Source organism: Oryctolagus cuniculus, chromosome 6 (assembly GCF_051225735.1).
Source record: "Oryctolagus cuniculus isolate XC-2025 breed Fujian yellow rabbit chromosome 6, ASM5122573v1, whole genome shotgun sequence".
NCBI lineage: Eukaryota > Metazoa > Chordata > Mammalia > Lagomorpha > Leporidae > Oryctolagus > Oryctolagus cuniculus.
The window spans coordinates 51,516,438-51,541,454 of NC_142872.1; the positions used below are offsets into that span (position 1 = coordinate 51,516,438).

Consider the following 25,017-nt stretch of genomic DNA (forward strand, 5'->3'; position numbering starts at 1 on the left):
TATGATTCCTACCTTATCAGAAAACTTGGAGTTGCATGTAGAAGTAATTTACTAAGATTTTAATGAACCTACCAATTCCAAAAACCATTTCTCAGGGGTTTAATGAGTGTGCCATTCTGGCAAAGTATGCTATAATCTGTGTTCCAGATTCAGTCTTTTCTTTCAGGTGGGTCCTCAGGGGCTTATCGCCATACCCCTCTTACTTGGTTTTCTCAATGTAATTTGAAGGGTGGTAACACTTATTTCGTGGGGATGTTTTGAGAATCCAATGAAACAATTTTATGTAAAGCCCTGGCACATGATCATTACCCTTCTCTGACTTGCAGCAGTGCCCCATGGGCTTAATTAAAGTGTTGGCTCTCTGCCGCTCAGTGAACAAAAAAAATCAAAACTTTGAGTGTCATAATTAATGGATGAGGTCCAAAAAAACAGAATGTCAAAACTGTGCAGAATAGAACTGACATCCTTTTCAAACTCCTAAGCTCATTTTCCCCCATAAATTTACTTTTGTGGCTGCTTGGAAAAATGGCACGATGCTGCCATCTAGTGTTTGAATTAATGAAAACCAAACCCTTTGTATTTAAGAATGGGAGGTATGGGTCCTTCCGAAGGTGCCTCTGATTGAAACAGTCCCACAGGTGCGTGAACCCACACACACAAACACACACACACACACACACACACACACACACACAAGAACTGACCAGCAGCAAAGGGCCAACTTCCTTAATCACCACGAGAATTTCAATGATATTAACACATTCTTGCAGTCCTCCTTAATAGTATGCCAGATTCTTGCTGTTTGCTGGTTTGGGTCTTCCACTCTGTCAATACCTATTCTGATTAATTTACATTGTTATTTTATAAAAAAAAATCCTACAGCAAAGTTATTCCATGGAGATTTGCATATTAATTTCATTTAGATTGTATTTTACTTTGTGTTTCATTATATTAAATATTTAGTTGAAGATACAATTCCTTAAGGCAGTGTCTCTTCAAACTTAGATGTCTACTAGAATATCTTGGGGAGTTTTTTAAAGCTTGGAGTACTCAGCAACAACACTACAGGGATTTCTAAGGACGTCCCAGATTTTGTGATGTTGATGGTCAGGGGATCACACTTTGGGAACTGGAGACTTCTCTTCTCTGCTAAATCCTTCATCTAGGGACCGTGAACAATGAAGCACACAGACAAGGAAGAGTGTGCATGCTGAAGAAAGTTTACTCAAAGAAGCAGAAAAGGCTCCCAGCAGCCAGTGGGGCCTGAACACCCCACAAGAGGCCAGCTGCCCTGCAAGGGGCTGCTTCTCAGAACTGCCTGGCTGGGTTTTTAAGAGTTTCTAAAGGAGGAAGTTCAACTAACCGGTCAAGGTGTATGCTAATGAGGTAATCTATGCGAACCAATCAGGGAGTCAGCAGGGAGTGAATGTGATTGATTTGGCCATAGAGAAGTTAGGAGTTTGCTTTGATGGTGGGCAGGATGTTCCCCAGATGCAACATCTAAAGATTACATTACATTACATTACATTTTATGTGTTTCTTTGCTCTCTCCAGGCTCCTGGAGTTTTATACTATGTATGTTTCTTCCCTTCCTTTCCAGGGGCCCCTGGAGTCACTATCATTAAGAACTAGAGTCATACTAAAGGGTACCTGGATGTTACCATAGCCAGCAAACACAGAAATAAGGGAATTATCTTGACTTTTGTGGTTTAAGATGGTGGAGTACGGAGGGAATTTTTTGCTCTAGTCTAGAAGACAGTTTAAAACATGTGGAGAGAGTGCAATCTCAGGAAAGAGTTAGGGAGAAAACTGGAGAGGAAATGCCATGTAAATCAGACAGACGTTATGGACCTATGTGGAAGGTGTGGACATGTACAACTCAGGACCCTACCAGATGAGAGCCTCTGCACCAGCTTTGGAGAGTGAGGTGAGACCAGTCTGCAACAGCCCAGGCCACTGGTGATAAAGTTGCAGGAAGAGCTTGGAGGGAATCCAGCTGGGAGCCCTGTGGGGGTTAGTGTACCTGCCAAAATAGAGGAGGGAAAAAAAAGAGAGGAATGTTGCTCTCTCCCAAATCACCCTGCAATGGCATCCGGTAACAAGCTGTTAGAGCGGGTGCCATTATGGATACATATAACAACTGCACCAGCTTGTGTCCATGCCCAGCAACCAGCCTAGTGGAGATGGCTGAGTAGGCTGAGGAGAACTGACAGGGAGCTGGGTGGTGCTTGAGACTAGGGGAGGTTTGTGTGCTGGGACTGTGAAAACACTGAAGCTACATGGGAAGACTCGGGGTGTGGCTGGGACCTTAGGCGGTCACTGTAGGAGGCTGTACACATGCAGGGCTCCCAGATTCCCTGGTGAGGGACATTACTGTGAAATTTGTGCTTACACCAAGGACTGAACAGATCCTTTCTGTGGTTCTTATGGGCGCACAGATGAATATTATATCCACTGGAGCTAGCGCCCAGACATCGTCTCCTCTTAGGAGAGGAGGTGAGCTGGGTTTACACCAACAGATCAGAACAAACCTCTGCTCTGATCTAAAAACAAAAAGAAGAAGATTTACCACGCTCAACCTGGGTTTCACCTTGGACACTCCCTTCCCTGGAGCACTAAATAGAGCTCACTGGCCACATCCACCACATGCCTCTAGGTATTCACTGAAAAAGTAGACAATCCACTAACCCACAGAGGCATAGTCCAAAGATAAAAGTTGCCACAGCAAAAACACACAGAAACCAATGAGTATCTCCACAAATGCCAAATAATAAATGCACCAATTCAAGAAACAAGAATAAGGAAAACAACATGACGCCCCTAAAAGAACACAACACTTCAAAACTAGATTGTGAAGATGAAGAGATTGAAGAAATGCCTCAAATGGAATTCAAAAACTGATCGTATGATTACTTAGAAATAACCAGAAGCAAATGCACAAACTAATGAAATCTGTACACGACATGAAAGAAAATTTCTCCCACGAAATTGAGATTATAAAGAGAAAGCAAAGTGAAATGTGGAAATGAAGAATTCAATAGAAAAAAATCAAAAATTAGGTGGAAAACCTTAAAAGAATCGGTGAAACAGAAGAAAGAATATCTGACTTAGAGATAAATCACAGGAAATTATATAGTCAATTAAAAACAAGAAGAAGAAATTAGAAAACTAAAAAACACTGATGGGAATCTACATGATACAATCAAATGACCCAACATACGAGGCTTAAAAGTTCCTAAGGGTGTGGAAAGGTAGAAAAGATTAGAAGGCCTTTTTAGTGAAATAATCAAACAAAACACCCCTAATTTGGAGAAAGAAAGGGATGTCCAAGTACACGAAGTACATAGAACTCCTAATAGACTTGATCAGCGAAGATCTGCACCATGAAACATTGTAGTCATTGTAGTCAAACTCCTCACTGTTAAACATAAAGAAAAGATTCTAAAATGTGCATGAAAGAAACACCAGATTACTTTCAGAAGATCTCCAAGTAGACTCAAAGCAGACTTCTCATCAGAAACCCTACAGGCTAGGAGAGAATAGCAAGATACAGTCTAAGTCTTAAAAGAAAAACACTGTCAAACCAGAAAAGCATACCCTGCACATCTATCATTTATGAATGAAGGGCAAATAAAAACCTTCCTTAACAAACGGAAACTGAAAGAACTTGTCACCACTCATCCAGCTTTACAAAATATGCTTAAAGATGTGCTGCACACAAAAATACAGAAACATGGACATCACATGAAAGAAGGGGAAGGCAGAAAATCACCCAGTAAAAGTACAAAGCAAATCCAAAGTAAACAATAGGAATATTTATCAAACAGTGGCAGGGCAATGTCATTACTCATCAGTAGTCACCTTGAACATACATTGCCTCAATTCTCCAGTTAAAAGACACACTGGCTGAATGGATTAAAAAACAAAACCTGCCTGTTTGCTGCCTACAAGGAACACATCTCAGCAACAAAGATGCACGAAAAGAAAGTGAAAGGATAGAAAAAGATATTCCATGCTACAGAAACTAAAAAATAGCTGATGTAGCCATAGTAATATCAGACAAAACAGACCCTAACACAAAAACTGCTAAAAGAGACAAAGGGCACTATTTAATGATTAAGAGATGAATTCAATAGAAAGATGTAACTATTATAAAATTATGCACCAAATTACAGGGACCCTGGCTATTTAAAAGATGTTAAGGGATTGAAAGGGAGAAACAGACTCACATACAATAATGGGGGATTTCAATACCCCCTTTTCAGCAATGGACAGATCAACTAGACAGAAAATCAGCAAGGAAACAGCAGAGTTAATTAACACTACAAACCAAATGGACCTAACAGATATCTACAGAACTTATCATCCAATAGTTGCAGAATACTCATTCTTCTCACCAGTGCATGGAACTTTCTCAAGGACAGATCACATGTTAAGCCATAAAATAACTCTCAGCAAATTCAAAAACACTTGAAATCATACCATGCATCTTCTCGGACCTCTATGGAATGAAGCTGGGAATCAGCAACTCAGGATTCTCCAGAACATATACAAACACATGGAGACTGAACAATATGCTCCTGAATGAACAGTGGGTCACAGAAAAAATCAAAGAGAAATCAAAAAAAATTATGGAAACAAATGAAGATGACAATACAATAAATCTGCAGAAAAATCAGGATTAAGAGGAAAGTTTATAGCAATAGGTGTCTATAAAGAAATTAGAAAGGCACCAAATAAATGAGCTATCAATGCATCTTAATGACCCTGAAAAACAACAACAAATCAAACCTAAACTAGTAGGAGAAAATAAATAATTAAAATTAGAGAAAAAATAATTGAATAAAAAAATTACAAGCTAGGTAAAATGAAGAGATGGTTTTTTGAAAAAAATAAACAAAAATTGACACACTATTGGCACAACTAACTAAAGAGAGAGAATATCAAAATTAATAAAATTATAGATGAAAAAGGAAATGTAACAACAGACACCACAGAATAAAAAGAATCATTAGAAATTACTACAAAGAGCTGTATGCCAAAAAAAAAGGAGAAAGCTACAAGAAATGGGTAGATTCCTGGACACATGCAACCTACTTAAATTGAACCATGAAGACATAGAAAACATAAACAGCCCCTTAACCAAGATGTAAATTGAATCAGTAATAAAGACTCTCTCAACAAAGAAAAGCCCAGGATTGGATGGCTTCACTGAGGAATTTTATCAGACATTTAAAGAAGAACTAACTACAACTCTTCTCAAGATATTCAAAACAATTGATAGGGAAGGAATTCTCCCAAACTCCTTCTATGAAGCCAGCATCACCTTAATTCTTAAACCTGAAAAAGATACAACAGAGAAAGAGAACTACAGACTGATTTTCCTAATGAACATAGATGCAAAATTCTCAACAAAATTCTAGCCAATTGAATCCAATAACACATCCCAAAGATCATTCATCAGAATGAGGTGGAATTTATTCCTGGTAAGCAGAGATGGTTCATACTTCACAAATCAATCAATGAGGTACATTACATTAACAAACTGAAGAACAGAAACCAAATGATTATCTCAATAGATGCAGAGAAAGCATTTGATAAAATAAAGCACCCTTTCATGATGAAAACTCTAAGCAAATGGGGTATAGAAGGAATATTCCTCAACACAGTCAAGGCAATTTATGACAAACCCCCGGACAGCGTCCTAAGAATGGGGAAAAGTTGGAAGCATTCCCTCTGAGATCTAGAATCAGACAACAATGCCCACTCTCATCATTATTCAATACAGTCTTAGAAGTTTTAGCCAGAGCCATTAGGTAAGAAAAAGAAATCAAAGGGATACAAATTGGGAAGGAGGAAGTCAAACTACCCCTATTTGCAAATGACATGATTCTATATATAGGGTTTCCAAAAGACTCCACTAAGATACTATTAGAACTCATAGAAGAGTTTGGTAAACTAGCAAGTTATAAAGTCAATACACAAAAATCAATAGCCTTTGTATACACAGAAAGTGCCACAGCTGAGAAAGAACTTCTAAGATCAATCCCATGCACAATAGCTACAAAAAAATCAAATACCTTGTAATAATTTAACCAAGGATGTCAAAGATCTCTACAGTGAGAATTACAAAACATTAAAGAAAGAAAAAGAAGAAAATACAAAAAACTGGAAAAAAAAACTTCCATATTTATGGATTAGAAGAATCAATATCATCAAAGTGTCCATACTTCCGAAAGCAATTTACAGATTTAATGTGATACTATTGAAAATACCAAGGACATTCTTCTCAGACATAGCAAGAATGATGCTGAAATTCATATGGAAACACAGGCAACCAAGAATAGCTAAAGCAATCTTATACAAAAAAAAAAAAGCTGGAAGCACCAAAATACCAGATTTCAAGACACACTACAGGGCAGTTATAATCAAAACAGCCTGGTACTGGTACAAAAGCAGATGGATAGACCAATGGAACAAATAGAAATGCCAGAAATCAATCAAAGCATCTACATCCAAACTATATATATATATATATATATATATATTATTTTTAAGATTTATTTTATTTATTTGAAAGTCAGATTCACACAGAGAGAGAAAGAGAAGCAGAGAGAGAGAGAGAGAGGTCTTCCATATGCTGGTTCACTCCCCAAATGGCTGCAACGGCCAGAGCTGGATCCATCTGAAGCCAGGAGCCAGGAGCCTCCTCCCGGTCTCCCACAGGGGTGCAGGGTCCCAAGGACTTGGGCCACCTTCTACTGCTTTCCCAAGCCATAGCAGAGAGCTGCATCAGAAGTGGAGCATCAGGGACATGAATTGGTGCCCATATAGGATGGCGCTTTTACCCATACGCCACAATGCCAGCCCCAAACCTATTTTTTAAAGCTTTATTTAGTTATTTGTAAGGCAGAGTTACAGAGAGGCAGAGGAGAGAGAGAGAGAGAGAGAGAGAGAGAGAGAGAGAGAGGTCTTCCATCCGCTAGTTCACTCCCCAGATGGCCGCAATGGCCAGAGCTGCGCCGATTCAAAGCCAGGAGCCAGGAGCCAGGAGCCAGGAGCTTCTTCCAGATCTCTTACACAGGTGCACAGGCAGAAAGACTTGGGCCATCTTCTACTGCTTTCCCAGGCCATAGCAGAGAGCTGGATCAGAAGTGGAGCACCGGCTCTTGAACCAATGCCCTTAAGGGATGCCGGCACTGTAGGCAGAGGCTTTACCCACTATGCCACAGTGCTGCCCCCCAACCTATATTTGTCAAAGGAGCTAAAACCAATCCCTGGAGTAAGAACAACCTCTTCCAAAAATGATGCTGGGAAAATTGGATTTCGACATGCAGAAGTATGAAGCAAGACTCCCTACCTTACACCTTACACAAAAATCCACTCAAAATAGATTAAAGACCTAAATCTATGACCCAATATCATCAAGTTATTAGAGCACACTGTGGAAACCCTATAAGACATTGGCACAGGCAAAGATTCTTGGAAAGGACCTCAGAGGCACAGGGGTGGGAGGGCAGGTATGGTGGGAAGAATCACTATATTCCTAAAGTTGTACTTAGGAATTGCATGAAGTTTGTATTCCTTAAATAAAAAGTTTCTTTGGTTAAAAAAAAAGAAAAAGAAAAAATTATCTTCCTCTTATCATTGCTATAGGTAAAGGAAAGGAAAGGAACACTTTAATACCAACTGCAGCTCTGGATTCAATTTCTAGTAAACAAGTTATACCACCTAGAAGCTTCCTTTTTCCTAAGCCTCAGTCCAAACAGACTGAGACCTTCTGTCTCTGCCACCCCTCCTACCTTCAGTCATCTTTACCACTATGTCGCAGTAAAAGCAAATCAGACCCACATACACAGCATCAGAAATGCAGCCAGACAGTCCAAGGTATCATAGTGCACCAGAGGCATCTTGGGCTATTCTTTACCCAAAAGCAGACTCAATGCAGAAGAGAGAGAATAGATGATAATAACCACATCCACTCCCCTAAAGGCCATTGCCCTTCTCAAATCCATCAATACACACACACACACACACACATATATATTTAAAGAGATATAGTCCACATAAGCATAATCTTCAGAGACTTTAGGGAAATGAATATGCAACAAACTTATCTTTAAATCCATTTTTCCACAAACTTTTTGAAGTTCTCTCATTTTTATCAATGCCCATTCACTGAAGGATTTTTTCTGTTTACCTAAAACCAGCCCAGTCATGTCTAGCATGCACTATGATATCCATGAAGTTGAATCCTAAGCTATGAATATGCTGTTATTGTAAAGAGCCTGTCATCTTCAGTAGGATCCTGGAAACTATGAGATTGTTTGCTCATAGCATCTTTTAATATAACAACCCTGCAAAACAAAATATTTAAAATGAAACATGATAAAAAATGTATTTTTTAAAATTTTTGTTTATTTGAGAGCCAAAGAAACAGAGAGATTATAGCACTCCTATCTACTAGATCGCTCCCCAAATGCCCACAATGACAGAGACTAGACCAGACAGAAGCCAGGAGCCTGGAACTCAGTCTAGGTCTTCTATATGGTGGGGGAAGGGGGAGTAGAATTACAAAGCCATCATCACTGCTGCCCAGGGTCTGAGTTAGCAGGAGACTAGAGTCAGGAGCAGAACTGACAATCAAATCCAGGCAACACTGATGTGGGAAATGGATGTTTCAACAGCTGGGCCAAATAGTGGCTCTCACCAAGGTATTTTTAACCCAAAGAACTCAGTCTACTTAGATTGAACCATATTATTTTCCTCAGCTACATTTTCCTTGGTAGCTTCAGTGTGGTTTAATTACCTGTGGTTTAATTTGATACTGAGGATGGTCTTTCTCAACCTCCAGTCACAATGTCCCCATCATTCTACTCAGATCAACTCCCAGACAGCCTAAGGCCTGCATCAGTCTAGTATTGATCTCAGACAAATTGGTGTGGTACACACATACCCCTGATCTTCCTTCTGTGAGAGCAGCCAGACAGCAGAGAAGCATTTGATCAGCCCAGCCTCAGAGCCAGTCCTGATATGATAACCTGCACCTTGGCCCAGGATAGGTAGAGAATATGTGATCCTCCAGACTTTGCTGGGCCCCATGCTGGTCTCTGTGAGGTAGATTTCCCAAAAAGTGGCTCTTGCCCCCTCTTCAACTTGTGGTATTTAAACTTCTTGGTCGGGGCTGGCGCTGTGGCACAGTGGGTTAATGCCTTGGCCTAAAGCACCAGCATCCCATATGGGCGCCAGTTCAAGACCCGGCTGCTCCACTTCACATCCAGCTCTCTGCTATGGCCTGGGTAAGCAGTAGAGGATGGCCCAAGTCCTTGGGCCCCTGCACCCACGTGAGAATCCTGGAAGAAGCTCCTGGCTCCTGGCTTCGAATCGGTGCAGCTCCAGCCGTTGGGGCCAACTGGGAAGTGAACCAGCAGATGGAGGACCTCTCTCTTTCCCTCTCTGCCTCACCTCTCTCTGTGTAACTCTGACTTTCAAATAAATAACTAAATCTTTAAAAAAAATAAACTTCTTGATCATTACCACGTTGCCCTGGCGTTTGAATGTCAGAGGGCTAACATACTGAAATTTTCATAGCAAGAGTCTCCACAGTCTTTGCACTGAAGAGGTAAGTCTGTTTTCATCTCCCAACAAGCCTTGACAACAGCCTAATTTCAGACTCATTCATGTCAGACCATGGTGAGACAGTGGGGCATTTCAAACACATACACTTGTATGTGGTACTTAATTCACCAACTCGAGTTGGTAAAGATGCATTTTAGATGTATTTATTTACTTTAAGCCCAGTTCTCCAGATTTACATGGGAATCTGGGGAGCATATAAGAACCTGAAAAATCCATAGAAGTAGTTTAGTCTTTGGTCCATTGTGCCTGTTCCCACTCTCCTCGTGGCTCCAACTACCACTATGTCAATGGGGCACAAGAGTCTTTGCCTGGCCAAGTAGCCCCAGGTTCAACCTCCTGCGCACACTACTGGCTATTTGTTCTGAGGTTTTGCAATGATGTAGGTAGGGGCAGTGCTGCTGCCAAGAGTCCATCACATCATTTGCTCAAGTATCCCAGCCTCTTACTACTCTAGAAGAGGGGCCAGTGCTTTCCTAATCATTCAGCTGAAAAGTGCCTTTAATACGGTATATCTCACTTTGTTAAGAGTGAATGGACAAAAGGTACCCACGTGCCTACTACTTTTTTTAAGATTTATTTATTTAATTTGAAAGGCAGAGTGACAAAGGGAGAAGGAAAAGGAGAAGGAGAGGGAAAGAGATCTTCTATCCCCTGACACACTCCCCAAATGGCCTCAATGCCTAGGGCTGGGTCAGACTGAAGTCAGAAGCTAGGAATTTCATTCTGGTCTTCCATATAGGCAGCAGGGACCCAAGTACTTCAGCCATCTTCCACTGCATTCCTAGGCATGTTAGGAGGGAACTAGACGGGAAGCAGAACAATCAGGTTTCTAAACTGTTCAGATATGGAATGCTGGCATCACAGGCAATAAATTAACCCTCTGAGCCACAGTGCTGGTCCCATTCCTGCTACTCTGAAATTCTACTGAATTTTTTTAATGAACACTTGTTTTAGAGCTGATGTGTGTATTCTCTGGTGATTTTCCCTCTCTTGTCCAAAAGACAACCTATCCCAGAAAAAGAGATGGATTCCCAGAGTTAGAATTATTTCATTATTTAATGTCAGTTTTGCATTATATGATACTTGAAAGCCATGCAGAAGGATAAAGGACATTTTGCATTTCCCTTTAAGATGGTAGAAAGAATGTGTTTATTGCCATGCCCTTTGGACACTCTGTAAAACAACAATAAATGAAGTATGAAGAGTCTAAATCCAAAACATAAAGAAGAGAGGAGACAATGATGACGTGAACGTACTTTTGAAAGCTGAAAAGTACATAGGAGAACGGTAGCTGATTTACCAGAGCTGAGAAAGCTTAAAACATCACTTCAGACTTAAAACTCGACCTTTTCAGTTTGTCTGCTGTGTTAATATGCTTTTCATTACTTTCACTAAATTACCTGAAAGGGGCTTCTTAGGAAGGAAGGTTTGTTTCAGGTCACAGTTTCGGAGGCTCACAGTAAAAGATTGGGTATCCCATCTGGTGAAACTGGCGAATGGTAGAGGGATGATCACATGGCAAGACAGGAAGCCTAGACAGAGAGACAGAGAGCACACTCAGCTTGTAGAATCAAACCTCTCTTGACTTTTAACTTCTATGAGCAGGTCCCCAATGACCTCACTAAGCCTCCCTCCCAGGCACCATGATTGGATTTAAGCCTCTATCTTTAATCCATCAACCATTAATCCATTACCTTTTAACATAAGACTTGGAGTTTAAAATCTGTATAAGTATAGACAGACAAACCCTATTCTATCCCTAATACTTTCCTCCAAAAGAAATATTTACTCAGTTACAGGGGAGGAAGGGAGGAAGGGAGGAAGAGGGAGAGGGAGAGGGAGAGGGAGAGGGAGAGGGAGAGAGGGAGAGGGAGAGGGAGAGAGAGAGAGAGAGAGAGAGAGAGAATCCCACAGAAATTGAAACCTGCTGGTATCCTAGAAGACAGTGAGATTTGGGTGATCGGTTGAAAATCTAGTAAGGGGTTAATGGGTGGACATTTGGCTCAGCAGTTAAGATGGTGCTTGGGATGCCCACATTGCCAAATCAGAGTGCCTGTCTCCTTTATTTCTGATCTAATTTCCTTCTAACACACACTCTAGGAGACAGCAAGTGATGGCTCAAGTACTTGGGTCAAGCCCCTGCCACCCATGTGGGAGACGAGGATGGAGTCCTAGTTTCAGTCTGGCCCACCTTGACTGCTGGTAGCACCTGGGGAGTGAACCAGTAGGTGGAAAATATGTCTGCCTTTCAAATAAAATGAACCTTAAAAAAATAAAGGAATGGTTAAAACCCAGACACACATCACAGCCAGATGATTACTCCATCCCAGTCCCCACAGGACACTGCAAGGCCTTTTCTATAAAGGCCCTGCAGCAGAGATCCTGGCCTCTGGAAACCCAGGCACTAGGAAAGCAGAGGGACTAGGAATCCCACCCCCTTTCTCTCCCTTACACCCAAAACACTGTAAGCTGAACTTATTTTTTAAAATTCTGCAAAGAGAAATTAGACTATCCCTTGATAGATAAAATCAATGCTGCCCTAGTAGCTTTATAGGTAACAATTTTTGTAAAACTGTTTTGTGAATAGATATCCCCATGGTTTAATCATCAATATAGCCAGGTGATTATGCCCAGTGATCTCAGCATCAGGGACATTTTGGACTATGTAATCCTTTCCTGGAGCTTTCTTTCCGTGCATTAAGGAATGCTTAGCAGCATGCTTGGCCTCTCCCAGTAAACTGCAGTAGCATTTCCCCACTGTGACAATCAAAACTGTCTCCAGACCTTACCAAATATGCCCTATGGGAAGAGCAAAATTATCCCCCAGTTGAGAACCCCTGCCTTACAAGGAAACCACAGTCAACATTACCACAGACATACACAGCTCCCAAATAGCATTTTAATTAATCTTAATGGTTAACAGCATGGCTGGTGCTGTGGCATAGCTGGTACAGCTGCTGCCTGCAGTGCTGGCATTCCACATAGGTACCACTTTAATACCCAGCTGTTCCACTTCTGATCCAGCTACCTGCTAATGCACCTGGGAAAGCAACAGAGGATGGTCCAAGTCCTTGGGCCCCTGTGCCCATGTGAGAGACCCAGAAGAAGCTCCTGGCTCCTAGCTTTGGCCCAGCTCTGGCCATTGCAGCCATTTGGGGAGTGAACCAGCAGACAGAAGACTTCTCTCTCTTTCTTTCTCTCTGCCTCTGCCTCCCTATAACTCTGGCTTTCAAGTAAATAAATAGATCTTAAAAAAAAGATGAACAGTCAGCAAAAACTCTGAAGTAAAATAATATAGACTAAAACAAGCAGAACAAAAGAATCCTTAAAAAAGAGATAGGGGGCAGCATTGTGGCCTAATAGGTTAAGCCTCTGCCTGCAACACTAGCATCCCATAAAGGCACCAGTTCAAGTCCCAGCTGCTCCACTTCTGATCCAGCTCCCTGCTAATGCACCTGAGAAAGCAGTAGAAGATGGCTCAAGTGCTTGGGCCCCTGCACCCACATGAGAGACCAGGAAGAAGCTCCAGAATCCTGTCTCCTGTCTTCTGCTGCCTCTCCCAGCCATGGCCACTGAGGCATTTTGGTAATGAATTAGCATATGGAAGATCTCTCTCTCTCTCTCTCTCTCTCTCTCTCTGTGTGTGTGTGTGTGTGTGTCTCCTCCTCTCTCTGTAACTTGGTCTTTTTTTTTTTTTTTTTTTTTTTTTTTTTACAGGCAGAGTGAACAGTGAGAGAGAGAGACAGAGAGAAAAGTCTTCCTTTGCCGTTGGTTCACCCTCCAGTGGCCGCTGCGGCCAGCGCGCTGCAGCCTGCGCACCGTGCTGATCCGAAGGCAGGAGCCAGGTGCTTCTCCTGGTCTCCCATGGGGTGCAGGGCCCAAGCACTTGGGCCATCCTCCACTGCACTCCCTGGCCACAGCAGAGAGCTGGCCTGGAAGAGGGGCAACCAGGACAGAATCCGGTGCCCCGAATGGGACTAGAACCCGGTGTGCCGGCGCCGCAAGGCGGAGGATTTGCCTAGTGAGCTGCAGCGCTGGACTGCAACTTGGTCTTTCAAGTAAATAAAAAATAAATCTAAAGAGGAAGAAAGGAAGGAAGGAAGGAAGGAAGGAAGGAAGGAAGGAAGGAAGGAGAGAGAAGAAGGAGGGAGGGAAGGAGAAGAAGGAGGGAGGAAGGGAGGGAAGGAAGGAAGGAAGGAAGGAGGAAAAAGGGAGGGAGGGAGAGAGAGACAGGATAGGGGTGGGCATTTGGCATAGTAGTTATAACATCATATAAGAGGCAGTTAACATACCACTTGGGAGGCCTGCATCCCACATCCAAGTGCCTAGATTTGAATTCCATCTCTTCTCCTAGAGCTTTCTACTAATCCAAATCCTGGAAGACAGTGGTGATGGCTCAACCAATTGGATTCCTATCACCCATGTGGGAAACTCAGATTGAGTTTCTGGCTCCTGGCTTCAACCTGGTGCTTGATGGCATTTGGGGTTTAAACTAGCCAGTGGGAGATATCTCTCTCTCTCTCTCTCTCTCTCTCTCTCTCTCCTAATAAATTAAAAAATTTAAGCAGGAAGTAATATGTGTATGTGTGAAGTTATTTACAAAAAAAATCATTAAGCATAAATAATAATATGAAGCTTAATGCAAGAAAAAGCAGTTGCAATGCTGAGAGTTAGAGTGTTCTAGAGCCTACTCATTAAGATGCTGTTTAAGACTCTCATATCCCATATTGGAGTGCCTGGATTCCATAACTGGCTCTTGACTATGGCTTCCTGCTGACATAGACCCTGAGAGGCAGGAGTGATGCCCAGGTAATTGGGTCCATGCCACTTACTTGGATGACCTGCACTGAGTTCCCAGCTCTCATCTTTGGCCTTGGCACTGTTCAGGCTGTTGCCGGCATTTGGAATGTGAACCAACCTATGGAAAATAGATTTATCTCTCCCTCTCTTTCTCATGCAAATCATAAATATTTTTTAAAATATGTTGGGGCCAGAGCTGTGGTGCAGCAGGTTAAAGCTACAACCTGCAGTGCTGGCATCCAGGCATCGGTTCGAGTTCCGGTTTCTCTATTTCTGATTCAGCTCCCTGCTTACATGCCTAGGAAAGCAGCAGAGAGTGGCCTGAGTCCTTGGACACCTGCACCCATGTGGGAGACCCAGGAGAAGCTCCTGGATCCTAGCTTCGGATCTGCTCAGCTTCGGCCATTGCAGCCATTTGGGGAGTGAACCAGCAGGTGGAAGACCTTTCTCTTTCTTTCTGTCTCTTTGTCTCTCTGTCCTTCAAAAAAATAGAATAAATCTTTAAAAACATATATTAAGGTGTTTTTTGTTTTTGTTTTTGTTTTTTTGACAGGCAGAGTGGATAGTGAGAGAGAGAGAGACAGAGAGAAAGGTCTTCCTTTGCCCTTGGTTCACCCTCCAATGGCCGCCATGGCTGGCGTGCTGCGGCGGGCGCACCGCGCTGATCCGAAGGCAGGAGCCAGGTGCTTCTCCTGGTCCCCCATGGGGTGCAGGACCCAAGCACTTGGGCCATCCTCCACTGCCTTCCCGGGCCACAGCAGAGAGCTGACCTGGAAGAGGGGCAACCGGGACAGAATCCAGCGCCCCGACTGGGACTAGAACCCGGTGTGCCGGCGCCGCTAGGTGGAGGATTAGCCTACTGAGCCGCGCGCCGGCTAAGGTCTTTTATTTCTAATGAGAAAATGAGGGAAGGATATAGTTGAGGTAAAGAATTTGAATCAACTTGGCCGGCGCCGTGGCTCACTAGGCTAATCCTCCGCCTAGCGGCGGATTCTGTCCCGGTTGCCCCTCTTCCAGGCCAGCTCTCTGCTGTGGCCCGGGAAGGCAGTGGAATTTACTTTTGTCATAACTCTGATAAAATTGTATGAGAATCTAGATATCAGTCTGTCCATGTTTAATTTTTAGATTTTGGATCGATTTTCCCAAGTGCTTCCCCTTATCCTTTGATATTCAAATCAGTCCTTTCTAAATCATCTACCTTGTATGTCATCCCTTTACAAGTGCTATAATTTCATTTTGTGATTCATTTGTTCTATTTACATTGTACATTCTGCCTGACAAAGCCATTGACCTGATGGATGATCTAAACACAAGTATTAATTAGTGAAAGAATCTTTTAGATGAAACTAATTTCATCAGTGTTTGCTTAATCAATGAATATGTTCATATTATGATCCTTCATTGTAATTGTGGAGTAACACAAGTGTAAATTTAAAAAGAGCTCCCTGTACTTACCTCAATAGTCTTGAATTTACAAGTAAAAGAAAGGCTTTCTTATCCAGGAGAATAATAAAAGAGTTATCCAAATACTCATATTTTAGAAAACTGATAGTATCAGAGTTTCCTGAACTATGAAACTACAATTCATGGGAGTAAACAGGGAGTGACAGTGATGGATGGTAACAGCTATGATGAAGAGTACGAAGCAACAATCTTTTCTTTAAAACTAGAATAATAACTAACTCTCACAATCCAGTATCCAATTAATGCTCTATTCCAGTGAGTTTCATTATTTGGTGCCAGGTGACATGAAAATATAAAATTTATCTATTTCTAGAAACTTCTGATTGGAAAAATGACATGCAATAAAATTCTGGAGTAAGTGTCTTCCCTCTAGCTGTGAGGAATTTTCTCAACAGTCACATATCGACCAGACATGGTTATATAAACCTCAATCACTTAGCTGATAGTTCAAAAAACAGCATGACTAAGGCACTGTCAATATTCTTGGAACACCCACTATTTCTCCATAGAATTCTAGGTGATGTTTAAGTCCATTATTTTTCTGAGTTTGACATATTACTTTTTCCAACATCCATCATTCAAAGTGCTTTATCTTTACCAATTTCATAATTAGGTAGTTTCAAGATTTTAAAACTAGTGCATTAATATTGATACACTGATTTTTCAGATTTGGTAGCTGTTTTGTAGTAAATGTAAGAACAATGGATATTACAACATGAAAAAGAGAAAACTTAATGAAGAGAGAACGCAAAAAGGAAAATTATCTAAAGGAAGATTATTTTTCTATTTATGATAAATAGAGCTGTTTCAATGGGAGGGAAAGAGAGGAAAAGAGTGGGAGGAAGAGGTAAGTAAAGATTTTCTTTTTGTTTTAAAATATTTATTTGAAAGGCAGGCTGACAGAGACAGGGAGGGAGAGACAGCAAAAGTAAGAGATCTTCAATCTGATGATTCATTTCCCAAATGGCTACAACAGCCAGGATGAATCAGGCCAAAGCCAGGAACCTGGAACTATTTATAAGTGTCCCACAGAGGCAGAGGCCCAAATATTTGGGCCATCTTATGCTGTATTCCCAGGCACATTGGCAAGAGGCTGGACTGGAAGCAGAGCATCAAGGACTTGAACTACACTGTGATATAGGATACCTGAGTTACAGGTGGCAGTTCAACATGCTATACCATAATGCCAGTCCCAAGTAAAGATTTTCAATGACAAATTATTTGGATGGAAAATACAGGCTAACATTTCATGCTTAAGAGGTATATGACTTTCTTTCCTATAAACAAATAATTCTTAGTTATATTTATCATCATTAACTATCTTCATCTGATTTGTGTTGAGGCAAAGTATTTTCTGGGAAAAAAAAAAAAAGAGGTTTATTTGGCTAATGATTCTGCAAAGTCCAAACAAGCATGGTACTAGCACCTGGATGAGGGCTCCCACTGGCTTTACTGCAACATGGCAGAAAACCAGAAAGTGAAATGGTCTCATGCAGAAGGCATTAATGTGTAGGGTGTCCTCAATTTATAACAACCTATACTCACCAGAACTAACCCATTCACTGAAACCTGATCCACCATATAAAAATGTACTCAAAATATATCAAAGACCATGGAGACACGTGCTATGGCATAGGTTAAGCTGCCGCCTGCAGTGCTGGTTCCCCATATGGGCACTGGTTAGAGGCCCAGCTGCTCCACATCCAATCTAGCTTCCTGCTAATGTGCCTGGAATATATATATATGTGTATATATATATATATAATCAATTATGGAAAGTGTACACATGTTAAGAAAGGAGTATACATTCTGTTAGATTCACTAACTTCCTTTCAGTCTTGATATCAAATTGGAGGTAGTGTTCAGGAAACAGGTCAATCCTGGGTGTGGATATTTTTCTATAAAATACTGATTTGACTACCTCTCTTTGGAAGAAAGGTGATTAAAGTCATAATGGCTATAAAGTCATGCTCTGTTTAAAATGTGCAATGAATCAGAAAAGTATATATTAAACATTTTTTTGTTCAAAATGCACAATGAGGGGCTGGTGCTGTGGCACATGAGGCTAACTTCCTGCTTGTGATGCCAGCATCCCATATAAGAATGCCAGTTTGTGTCCCAAGTACTCTGCTTGTGATCCAGCTCCCTGCTAATTTGCCTGGGAAAGCAGCAAAGGATGACCTAAATGTTTGGACTCCTGTCACCTACCTGGGAGACTACAATGGAGTTCCATGCTCTTAGCTTCACCCTGGCCCAGACCTGGCTATTGTGCTCATTTGTGGAGTAAATTGGCAGATGGAAGGTATCTCTCCCTGTCTCTCCTCACACTCATCAATTCTGTCACTCTACCTTTCAAACAAATAAGTATTTTTTAAAAAATAAAATTTGCAACAAAAAAGGGTAGTGTGTAAGTGTAATAAAAATATATGAATGGGGCTGGCACTGTGGCATAGTGGGTAAAACCACTGCCTGCAGCTCCAGCATCCCTTATGGGCACCAGTTCCAGTCCTGGCTGCTCCACTTCCCGTCCAGCTCTCTGCTATGGCCTGGGAAAGTACCCCACTCCCTCTCCCTCTCTCTCTCTGTAAATCTGCCTTTCCAATAAATAAATAAACTTTTAAAATATGAACAGAAAAAAATTTAGTCCTAATATTGCCAAATTCTGTTACTTAAGATAACATAAATTCTTTATTTTGGCATACATAAATTTTCATATGATAATGTTGTGTGTTAACTGATATAAATTTCACATTCTTTACTGTTTTACTGTAGTCACTATGCTGCACATTAGAACTCCAGAAAAATATAATAGTGGTTGTCAGGGACTGGAGCATAGGAGAAATCAAAAACTCCAAACTTTTCGGTTATAAAATGAAGAATACAACATTTTTTAGCTTTTTAGGAGAGAGGAACTTATGAACTGAGAGGTGGTAGAAGGCATAAGAACTGAGACTCAGTGTTCAAAAATGGATTTTTCTGTTTTTATATTCACAAGATATCCTTATGAATTCTTTTTTTAAAAAAAAAATTGAACTGCCTCAATAATTGATTCATGGTCCAAGAAGAGTTCTTAACATCATATCCCCCACCAAGGATTTCACAATAGGCTCTTTACCCTTTTTTTAAAATGCATATTGTTAAGGGATTTGTGTGCCCTTAATTTCTCAAGTTAGTCCAAAAAGTATTGTGAAATGATCATCTAAATATTAACAGTGAACTCTGAGACAGTAAGTTTAGATGAATAGAGCAAAGTACATCCAGACCACGAAATTCTGAGCTTAGATGTCATGTGTGACTAAACAGCATTGTTTTTCCTTTTTGTCCATGAACATGAAATTATTTCATAAACACATGCCCTAAAGAAAACAATTGCAGAAGGAAATGTGAACTGTGTTTGAATAAAATAGGAGAATGCAAACTCCTGAGCTTTAGTCCTAAATTGTTATCCACAAGCCAATTGACCCTAAATAAATCAGTTAACCTTTCTGTCCTTACTGTCTTCTCACGGAACGATATGGATCACAATGGTATGGACTGGGCTGCCACTCTCCCCAAATGCAAATTTTGAAACAACTCTCTAATGTGACTATATTTGGAAATGCAGTATTTAAAAACCTAAATAAGGATAAACTAGGTCATAAGAGTGAGCCTTAATCCAATATGACTGGTGTCCTCATAACAGGAAGAGACATGCACACACCACATGAGGCCCCAGTGAGAAGGTGAAGGCCTTGACACACCAAATACACTGACACCTTAGCATTACAATTCCAGCCTCCAGAACTGGGAGAAAATTGTGTCTAAGCACCCAGTATGTAATGGCAGCTCAAGCAAACTAGTAGCCAGTCTCCTCTGAAAAATTGGGAAGTTTGGAGGGAAAAAATATGTAAAATCCTCTGTAAACCTTGAAGTTTATTAAAAATAGAAGATAAAATTATTCCTTAGTGGGAATCATCATTCACTTTTATATCTATGAGAAAGTCTGTTGAAGGAAAATGCCCAATGGGAGAAAAAGACAAAACTAAAGTACTGGTTTATGTTTATTAATTGGTTTGTAGGCATATTAAGTCAACTCCTCTGATTTGAGGTCTTTTTCACAGTTTTTTAAAGATTTATTTTATTTATTTGAAAGGCAGAATTACAGAAAGAGAGACAGAGATAGAGAGAGAGAGAAATAGCTTCCATCCACTGGTTCACTCCCCAAATGGCCACAATGGCCAGAAATGGGCCAGGCCGAAGCCAGGGGCCTAGAATTCCACCCAGGTCTCCTATGTGGGTACAGGGTACCAAACACTCAGGCAATCCTCCATTGCTCTCCCAGGCACCCTAGCAGGGAGCTGAATTAGAAGTGGAGCAGCTGTGACTGGAACCGGCGTCTACGTAGGATAATGGCATTGCAAGCGGCAGCTAACATGCTACGCCACAACCCCAGCCCAATCTATGAAATCTTAATACCGTAAGATTAGGAAATGAATTCGCACTTCAAGGTCCAAGCAACTGGAAGATAACATTAAGAAATGAAGGACAAAGACCCTGGTAACATTGCTCAATTTAAATATAGTCATTGCTGTCAGCAGTATCATGAGCTAAAGCTTGCTTCTCTCTCAGATTACTTCAATCTTTTATCTAACATCAATTGACTCTTTACATCTGCTCTTTCCAGTGTTAACTCAATTAATCCTTACAAAAACCACTGAAGTAGTACTGTTATTATCTTCCAAAAAAATAGGAAGGTACTGAGGCACAGAGCTACTAACCAGGGAAACTGAGACTCCAGCTAAAGTCTGTCCCTTAGTGTCTCAATCTAAACGCTGTTTCTAGTTATTAAATTTCTTCTGCAAGGGCCAGCATTGTGCTGCATTGGTTAAGCCACTGCCTGCAGTGCTGGCATCCCATATGAGCTCTGGTTCAAGTCCTGGCTGCTCCACTTCTAATCCAGCTCCCTGTTAATGCACCTGGGTAAGAAGTGGGAGCTAGACCAGGTGCTTGGGTCCCTGCTACCCAAGTGGGAGACCCAGATGGAGTTTCTGGAACCTGGCTTTGACCTGCCCAGCCCTAGCCATGGCAGTCATTTGAAGAATGAACACTCAGATGGAAGAATGATAGATCTCTTTTTCTCTCTTTCTCTCTTTCTCAGTTTCTCTTTCTCTGTAACCACCTTTAAGTAAATAAATAAATCTTTTTTAAAAAGTCTTCTGCAAGGTCAAGATTTTCAGAAAATCTCATAGAGAAATCTTGAGAGAAAGTGGTCAGACTAGAGGTTAAAGGTGAGTCTCAGAGTGCCTGAATTCAGTTATCAGCTTCTGCTCTTGACTACAGATTCTTGCCAGTGCAGATCCTGGGAGGCACCGGTGATGGCTGAAGTAACTGGGTTCTAGCCCACCACATGGGAGAAGTGGATTGAGTTTCTGGCTCCTGGCTCCTGGTTCTTGGACTGGCCCAGCCCTAGTCACTGCAGGCATTTGAGGAGTGAATCCATAGATGGAAGTGCTCTGTCCTGCTCACCTGTGTTCTCGTTTGCTCTCTCTCTCTCTCTGCCTCTCAAGTAAATAAAAAAATAATTTAAAAATACACATCAAGGTTCTTTACCAATGTTATTTACCACATTCAAGTACATTCACACTCACACACTGTATTTACTGTTTCATAATGTGAACATTTGCATATTTCCATCACAAATAGAAATATCTATAATATGCCTAGTTTTTTATTCTGTTTGAGCTAAACTGATGCATGGGTGCATTGCAAAAAAAAAAAGCTGGCTGTTTTAAGAAGTCTTGAACAAATTTATGTACTGATCCATCATTTTAACTCTGTATGGGTTCGTAAAATCCATGTTTTTAGTTATTCCTCTTATTTCAACACTACTATAAATATCCTAAATGTGACAAGTGAGAATATTTTAAATCAAGAAGAGTTCTTTGAATAACTATCAACTGGAAATTACATTTACAAAATAACTAAATAAAACAAACATTTATGAAGTATCCAATGATATTTCTAAATGTCTATTCAGAGAATTGTAAGCATGCTAAATACATAGGATTTCTGCTCCTTTGTGTTGTTAGCTTCCATTGCAGTCGGTGAATATTTGACTAGAAGCTTCAGTAACAATACAGCTGACCAGAGTGGTAAATTAACCAGTGTCAATTAAATTGACTACTGTCATATGAGGCCTCAGATTTTTCCAGTAGTCAGATATTTTTTTTTTCTTCGCTGATTCATTGTGTAAACAGGAACAAATCTAGTTCTTTGTGAAAAGCAAAATATCCCTTTAACTTGTCTACCTCTGGCCACTGTCTGTACCTCTTACAGTCAAGTTCCCAGCAAGCCTGGTTTATATCACCTTGTTTCTTTTTCTCTCTTTTTTGTTCAGACTACATTTTATTCTTTCTGCAGCATTAGAAACTGCAGTTTCTCCTTGAAACTCCTTCTGACTCCTGTAACATAATCACTTCTGATTTCCCTCTTCCCTTTCTCCCCTCTCCTTGCAGATTCCCCTCAGAGATACCCCTTCCATAGATTCTCTTTTCAGACTTACCATCTTTGACTCACCCTAATTCGTCTGCTTCTATTATTTAAATAAACCTTATATTCTGATGAGTCGCTGAGCTATCTCTGGCACCAAATGTTTCCTAGCTTTCTCGGCTCCCTCAGGCATCTCAAATTCAAGTTTTCCTCAGGCAAACCTGTTTTTGTTTTTTTTTTACGTGATCCCCAATAGGTACATAGGTGTTTTCTGAATATGATCTCTGTGTGTGTGTGCTTTTGAGGGAAGAAGGTAGGAAGAAATTGGAAGAAGGAATTATTCTCCCCTCTTCATGCCCAGCTTCTCTTTCCAAAGCAATAGACAGCAGAGACATCTTCAGTGCCAGCTTCTAAACGGGGTACAATGACCCAGCTGATCCTTCCTGCCCTCATCTTTTTTTTTTTATAGCCAGAGCAAATTTATTCAGAGGAAATAAATTTGCAGAGGTGGGTGACCAATTGCCGATGCACACATTGATGAAACACGTGGCAGAAGGCTCCAGCCCCCAGGAACCGGACCTTTTTATATTTTAGGAGGGCTAGGGATGGGTGTGGAGGTAGAGGGCAGCAGGTGGAGGTAAATTCCAGCAACTGGTCTTTCAGGCCATCGGGGGTGAGGTGTGAAGGCAATAGGTTGTGAGACCCAATTGAGATCCAAGGGCAAGGAATAAATTCCAATGTTTATCTGTCTTTTGGGCAATGAGCGAGAATGGCTGAGGCTTCTGTCTTTGTTCCATCAATCATGACTCTGAGTATAGATAAGGAGAAGGGGCACCAATTTCTCTAGCTACTTCCTGCAGATATGGGACACAGACATGGAGCCAGGACTTGAGCAGGGGTGTATACTCAAGAATGGATTGACTGAAGAAGACAAGGATTCTTGTGTTTCTCCTGCAAGATGCCAGCCCTCGTCTTCACAGAGAACAAAAGGCAGATCACCTTGTGGCTCAAAACCTGTAACATTTTAATTTGGAACCACAAAATATAATGGTATAGCACCTAGAAAGTAATCAATAAATTTTTGTTGAATAAACAGAAACCAAAAAGGCATTATGAGAAATATATTGATGATTATTGAAACTGAGTAATGAATCTGAAATTTTTTCCAAAATACAAACCTTTTTTTAAAAAAAGGTTTATTTTATTTATTTGAAAGAGAGAGAAGGAGAGGCATAGACAGAGAGAAAAAGGTCTTCCATTTGCTGGTTCACTCCCCAATTGGCCACAACAGCTGGAGCTCACTGATCCGAAGCCATAAGCCAGGAGCTTCTTCCGGGTCTCCCATGCGGATGCAGGTGCCCAAGGACTTGGGCCATCTTCTACTGCTTTCCCAGGCCATAGCAGAGAGCTGGAATGGAAGTGGAGCAGCTGGTACTTGAATAAGCACCCATATGGGATGCTGGCATTGCAGGCGGAGGCTTTACCCGCTACGCCACAGTGCCAGTCCCCAGACCTTTTTATAACATTTTAAAAGTACCATCTTGGGGCTGGCACAGTGGCAAAGTAGGCTAAGCCTCCACCAGCAACTCTGGCAGCCAGTTCGAGTTCTAGCTGCTCCTCTTCTGATCCAGCTCTCTGCTTATAGCCTGGGAAAACAGTGGAAGCTGGCCAAAGTCCTTGGGCCCCTGCACCTGTGCAGGAAACCTGAAGCTCCAGGTTCCTGGCTTCAAATCGGCCCAGCTCCTGCCATTGTGGCCATTTGGGGAATGAATCAGCAGATGGGAGAGTCCTCTCTGTCTCTCCCTTTCTCTGTCTGTAACTCTGCCTGTTAGTAAAATTGTATGGGCTTATCTGTAGCACCATCTTGGGCTCTGGCCCCGTTGCCATTTTGTACAATAAGCTTCATTCTAAGCCCAGCCTGGCTAACTAGAAGTCAGGTGAGCAAATGGCCCAACCACAAGCATCAGCTCCACCCCCACCCTAATGGGATTTGTGGCTCCCACTTCCTTACCTCTGCAAAGCTTTATAAGACCTGCTCTCCCAGTACAGGCTGCTGTTCTCTCGTGCACTGGGAGGCAGCTTGTTGGATTTCTCCCACCCCACAATAAACCTTTTCCCTTACTCTGGTGTTCGGTGTGTTTTGTGGTAGGCTTTCCTTTCACTGTCTCTTAAATAAATAAATCTTTTTAAAAATTACCATATCAAGCATTCAAAAGAATTTTGAAATTTATTTATTTGAAAGGCTGAGAGAGAAAAAGAGCTTCCGTCTACTGATTCATTACCCAAATTCCGGCAACAGCCAAGACTGGGCCAGGGCCAAAGTGGTAACCTGAGAACTCAGTTCCAGTCTTGCATGCGGATGGCAGGAAACCAATTATTTCAACCATGACCCACTGCTTCCCAGGGTGTGCATTAGCAGGCAGCTGGAATTAGGAGTTGAGCTGGGACTTAAACCCAAGCTCTATGATATGAGACACAGACATCCCAAGTGGAGTCTTAACTGCTCCACCAAATGCCTGTCCCGTAAAACTTCTTTCAAATGCAAATTCAAGTCACATATAAACTACATTGCATACACAGCTAATAATAAATAGGAAGAATATAAAAAATTCTCTAGTTTCTTTTTTATTTAGTGTTCAGTTATTT

At 41.4% G+C, this 25,017-nt stretch overlaps 1 long non-coding RNA gene across 1 annotated transcript in view; it reads right to left on the reverse strand.

Moving 5' to 3' along the window:
• LOC149126138 (uncharacterized) overlaps positions 1 to 25,017 on the reverse strand; it is a 121,660-nt gene that overhangs the window by 91,490 nt on the left and 5,153 nt on the right. Inside the window, exon 2 of the long non-coding RNA XR_016235466.1 lies at positions 11,040 to 11,171. This is a non-coding gene — a long non-coding RNA (uncharacterized LOC149126138). The remainder of the gene's footprint in view (positions 1 to 11,039; positions 11,172 to 25,017) is intronic.